Here is a 5,482-nt window from a genome sequence, read left to right as displayed (position 1 = left end):
GTTTTGTTTGGAGGTCCTTGATCCAATTAGACTTGAGCTTTGTAAAAGGAGATAGATAAAAAATGGGTCAATTTGCATTCTTCTACATCTTGACAAACAGCTGAACCAGCACTATTTATTAAAAATGCTGTCTTTTTTCCACTGGATCATATTAGCTCTTTTGTCATAGATCAAGTGACCATAGATGTGTGGGTTCATTTCTGGGTTTTCAATTCTATTGCATTGATCTACTTGACTGTTTCTGTACCAATACCATATAGTTTAAATCACTATTGCTTTGTATTGTTGCTGGGGTTGCAAGCCGGTACAAGCTGGAAATCAGTCTAGTGGTTCCTCAGAAAATTGTACAGAGTATTACCAGTGGACCCAGCTACACCACTCCTGGGCATATACACAAAAGATGCTACAACATATAACAAGGACATATGCTCCGTTATGTTCATAGCACCCTTAGTTATAATAGCCCAAAACTGGAACCCAGATGTCCTGCAACAGAGAAGTGGGTACAGAAAATTTGGCACATTTACACAATGGAGTACTACTCAGTTATTAAAAACAATGAATTCATGAAATTCTTAGGCAAATGAATGGATCTGGAGAATATTATCTTGAGTGAGGTAACCCAATCACAAAAGATCATACAGGGTATACACTCACTGATAAATGGTTATTAGCTCCAAATCTCAGAATACCTAAGATATAATTTATAGAACACATGAAGCTCAAGAAGAAGGAAGACAAAAATGTGAATGCTTTAGTCTTTCTTAGAAGTGGGAACAAAATATCATGGGAGGAAATACAGAGGCAAAGTGTGGAGCAGAGACTGAAGGAAAGACCATCCAAAGACTGCCCCACCTGGTGATCTATCCCATATACAGTTACCAACCAGAACCCCCAAAGCTTCCAGAAACTAAACCACCAACCAAAAAGTACACATGGAGTGACCCATACCTCCTGCTGCATATGGTTCATATAGATGGTTCATTTTGGTGTTCCTCCTATGGGGCTGCAAAACCCTTCATCTCCTTGAGTCCTTTTTCTAGCTTCTCCATTGGGGACATCCTGCTCAGTCAGTCCAATGTTTGGCTAAGAGCATCCACCTCTGTATTTGTCAGGCACTGGCATAGCCTCTCGGGAGACAGCTATATCAGGCTCCTGTCAGCAAGCACTTGTTGGCATCTATAATAATGTCTGGGCTTGGTAACTGTGTATAGGATGGATCTCCAGATGGGGCAGTCTCTGGGTGGCCTTTTCTTCATTCTCTGCTCCACACTTTGTCTCTGTAGCTCCTCCTAGAGTATTTTGTTCCTCCTTCTAAGAAGACTGAAGTATCCACACTTTTGTTGTTAACATTTGTGGAAAAGGCATTTTTTTTTTCATTCAAACTGACAACAGTGTTCTGGGAGCTGCTGTTGTATGTAAATTACTCTCTAAGATCCTTGGATGCCATTTATTCCTATTCTCTGTTCAGCTATAAGTTTTCTTCTTCTTAATGTTGTTTCAATAATAAGGTAATTCAGAACTATTGCATTAAAAATAAGATTAATTATTCTCATGCCAAAAATGACAAAAGTATTCATATTCTTTCTATACAGAGATTGTAGAAGAATAGCAATGATAGGATACTCCTGAATGAGAGAGAACTACCTCACTTTTACAGAAATCATTAATATGAAAAATAAATTCTTTCATCAGGCCTCTGCTGAAGAGGACTCAGGTCCTCAGCTTCTAGGTACTGATTTTTTTCTTTTTTCATTAACATAGTTATTTATTCACTTTGCACCCATATCAGAGCCCTTTCCTTCAAATCCTCCCACTATAGCCTCCCACCACCCTTTCCCATTACCTCCACCCGTTCTCCTCTAAGAAGAGGATTCCTCCTACTGCCTTGAGCTAACCCATTCTGCATTTCAGGTCTTTATCATCTCTGAGCACATCCTGGCCCACTGAGATGAGACAAGGCAGCCCAGCTAGAGGAGAGAGTACAAAGCAGGCAACAGAATCAGAGACAACCCCTCTCCCGATCCAATTTTTAAGGGATCTACATATAGACCAAGCTGAACATCTGTTACAAAAGGGGGGTTTAGGTCTTTCCTTAGTGGTTCAGGCTCCATGACCCCTCATGAATGCAGGTTAATTGGCTCTGTGAGTCTTTTTGTGGTGATCTTGACCCCTCCCTCTCACTCCCTCAGTCCTTGCCCCCATCAGCACCACTTTTTCACAGGACTCTCCAAGCTCCGCCTATTGATAAGCTGTGGATCTCTGCTCTGTTTCAATCAGCTGCTGGGTGAACCCTCTCAGTAGACAGTTGTGCTAGGGTCTTGTCTGCAAGCCTGGCAGAGTATCATTAGTAGTGTCAGAGGTTGGCTCTCTTACATGGGGTGTTTCTTAATTTGAGCTAATCATTGTTTGGCCATCCCTCAATCTCTGTTCCATCTTTATTCCTGTACATCTTGTAGATAGAGCAAATTTTGGATCGAAGATTTTTTGGGTGGATTAATGTCTACCTCCCTCCAAAAGAATTCATGGAGGTAGCCATTTCAGGCTCCATGTTCCCAGTTGCTAGGATTCTCAGCTAGGAGACTCCCAGGAGCCTCCCCCACCTTAGGTCTCCATACTGCCCCTGAGATGTGCCCCAACCGAATTCTCTTCCCTCTTGCAGTACTCTCACCCCATGCCACTCTCCCCATATATGATTCCTACACCTGCTCCTCTCCCACTTCCCCACCTACCTCCATCTCTTCATCCATTTTATTTTTCTTCTGAGTGAGAGTCAAACATTCTCCATTTGGGCCTCCTTATTACTTATTTTCTTTGGGTCTGTGGAGTGTATCCTGGTTACCCTGCATTTTATGGCTAATATCCACTTATATAGGAGTACATACCATAAGTGTCTGTTTCTGTATGACTTACCTCACTTAGGGATGATATTTTCTAGTTCCACCTACTTACCTGCAATTTTCATGATGTCCTTTTTTTTTAATGGCAGACTAGTACTCCATTGTGTAATTTCCATCAAATTTTCTTTATCCATTCTTCAGTTGAGAAACCTCTGCATTATTTTCTGTTTCTGGCTATTATGAATAAAGCTGCTATTAAAACAGTTGAACAAATGTTCTTGTGCTGTGGTGTATCATCTTTTGGATATATGCCAAGGAGTAATATAGCTGGGTCTTGAGATAGAGCCTTTTCAATTGATTTTTGAAGTGGTTATAAATGTATGTATTCTCACCAGCAATGGAGGAGTTTGACCCTTGTTCCATATCCTCACCCATATATGCTCTAGAACTTCAAATAGTCTATTGAGGAGATATGAAGACACTTAACAGCCTGATCTTGATTTAAAGTTGGCAAGTGGAACCTACTAAGAAAATTGTCCATTTCGCAGTTTTGTGCAGTATGGATTTTGAAGTAAGACCTAATGATTCTCTGAATTTCCTCAGTGTCTGTTGTTATGTCTCCCTTCATTTCTGACTTTAGTAATAAGGGTACTGTCTCTCTGCCTTTCAATTAGCTTGGTTCAGGGTATATCTATATTATTTATTTTCTAAAATAATCACTTTTTGGTTTTGTTGATTCTTCTTATTGTTCTTTTTGTTTCTAATTTATTGATTTCAGCCCCAAGTTTGATTAGTTCTGGCTGTCTGCTCCTCTTGGGTGTTCACTTCCTTTTGTTTTAGTGTTTTCATGTGTACTGTTAAGTATCTAGTAGGAGATCTCTCCAGTTCTCTTTATTAAGGGATTTTGTGCTATGAACTTTCCTCTTAGCAGACCTTTCATTATGTTCCTTACATTGGGTATATTGTGGTTTCATTTTCATTGAATTCTAGAAAGTCTTTAATTTCTTTTGCTATGTCTTTCTTCCCCAAACCAGTGGTCACTGATTAGAGAGTTGTTCATTTTCCATGAGTTTGTAAGCTTTCTGTGGTTGTTGTTATCATTGTTATTGAAGTCCAGCTTTAATCCAAGGTGTCTGATAATTCACAAGGGGTTATTTCAATTTACTTGTATATGTTAAAGTTTGCTTCCTGACTATGTGAGCAATTTATTTGCCGTATTTTCTTGCTTGTAGTTAGCCTCCTTGGGTTGCCTTTTCCCTTATAGTATCGCCTGAAAGGATGGATTTGTAGATAGATATCAGTTTTGTCATGAAATATCTTCTTTTCTCAATCTATGATTAAAAGTTTTACTGGATATAGTAGTCTGTGCTGACATCTATTTACTCTTAGGATCTGCAAAGTATAAGCCCAGGCCTTTCTGACTTTTAGCATCTTCTTTGAGAAGATAGATGAAATTCTGATAGGTCTGCCTTTATATGTTACTTGGCCTTTCCCCCTTGCAACGTTTAGCATTCCTTTTTCTGTATAGTTCGTGTTTTGATTATTATATGGCAGGAGAATTTCCTTTTCTGGTCTAACCTATTTAGAACTCTTTAGGGTTCTTGTATATTCATTGGCATCTCTTTATTTAGGTTGTGTTACCTTCCCTCACTTCAGTCATCGGATTTCTGGTAGCCTCTACTTGGGGTCTAACACCTGGAAGCTAAGACAGATGCTCATCTGTTGACTGTTCATCTTTGAAGAAGCTGCCTGGGCACGCCCACCACCTGAGCACATCAGCCAGCCACCTGAAGATCTTCTGAACCTGGGGACTTTGGCATCTGAATTTTCTTTGTAGTGTAATCTAGAGGCTTGTTTACATTTTCTCCTGTGACTATAAAAACCCTGGCTTATTCTGAGTAAAGTGGAGCCTTGATTGGGATGCAACTAGGCTTCCTGTTTTCTCTTTGCATTTCTTTTTTTTTTTTTTCAAAAGGAGCTCTGGCAAAGTTTGTTTACTTCTCACCAGTCTGTTCTGGCATGCTTCTAATAATATCAGAATCACCTGGGTCAATGATAGCCAGTGTACATACTCTGTAGTATTTTCCACACGCTGTACCCAATTCAATATTATTGCCACTGTAGTGATGGACACCAGTTTTAGCCAACATGGCATAGTACTCTATTTCAGATTTCCTCAAAGCTGGGCAGTTTGTTGGCGAGGATAACCAACTTCGCTTTGCCTTGCCTGATCATCTTCAGAGTCTGTTTGTACCCCAGCACCTAATTTCCACTTTTCATAACAAGCTGGAGCCTAGAGTTGATCGACTCCAGAGACTTTTTCGTCTTCTTTGCGGCCACCATCTTCCTGCCTTAGGTGCGGGACAACCCCCAACCAAGATCAGCTGCCAAGATGGCCGGGTGCATTTCAAACCCTCTATTTCACGTCCTTTATTCCCTCCTGGCTGAGGAAAACCCCATTCTTGAAACTGCAGGCAATTTAAAGGTTGGGGACATTTTCTTCTATGATTTTGTTGAAGATATTTTCTGGGAGTCTTCTCCTTCTTCTATTCTTATTATTTTTAGGTTTGGTCTTTTCATAGTGTCCCAGATTTCTTGGATATTTTGTGACAGGAACTTTTTAGATTTAACTTTAACTGATG

At 40.0% G+C, this 5,482-nt stretch overlaps 1 pseudogene; it reads right to left on the bottom strand.

The window, feature by feature from the left end:
* Positions 1 to 4,823: 4,823 nt before the first annotated feature.
* Positions 4,824 to 5,183, bottom strand: LOC116070529 (annotated as a pseudogene).
* Between the last annotated feature and the right edge of the window lie 299 nt (positions 5,184 to 5,482).

The sequence above is a fragment of the Mastomys coucha genome, unplaced genomic scaffold, assembly GCF_008632895.1.
Source record: "Mastomys coucha isolate ucsf_1 unplaced genomic scaffold, UCSF_Mcou_1 pScaffold22, whole genome shotgun sequence".
Taxonomy (NCBI): domain Eukaryota; kingdom Metazoa; phylum Chordata; class Mammalia; order Rodentia; family Muridae; genus Mastomys; species Mastomys coucha.
This window is presented reverse-complemented; position numbering and strand designations above follow the sequence as displayed.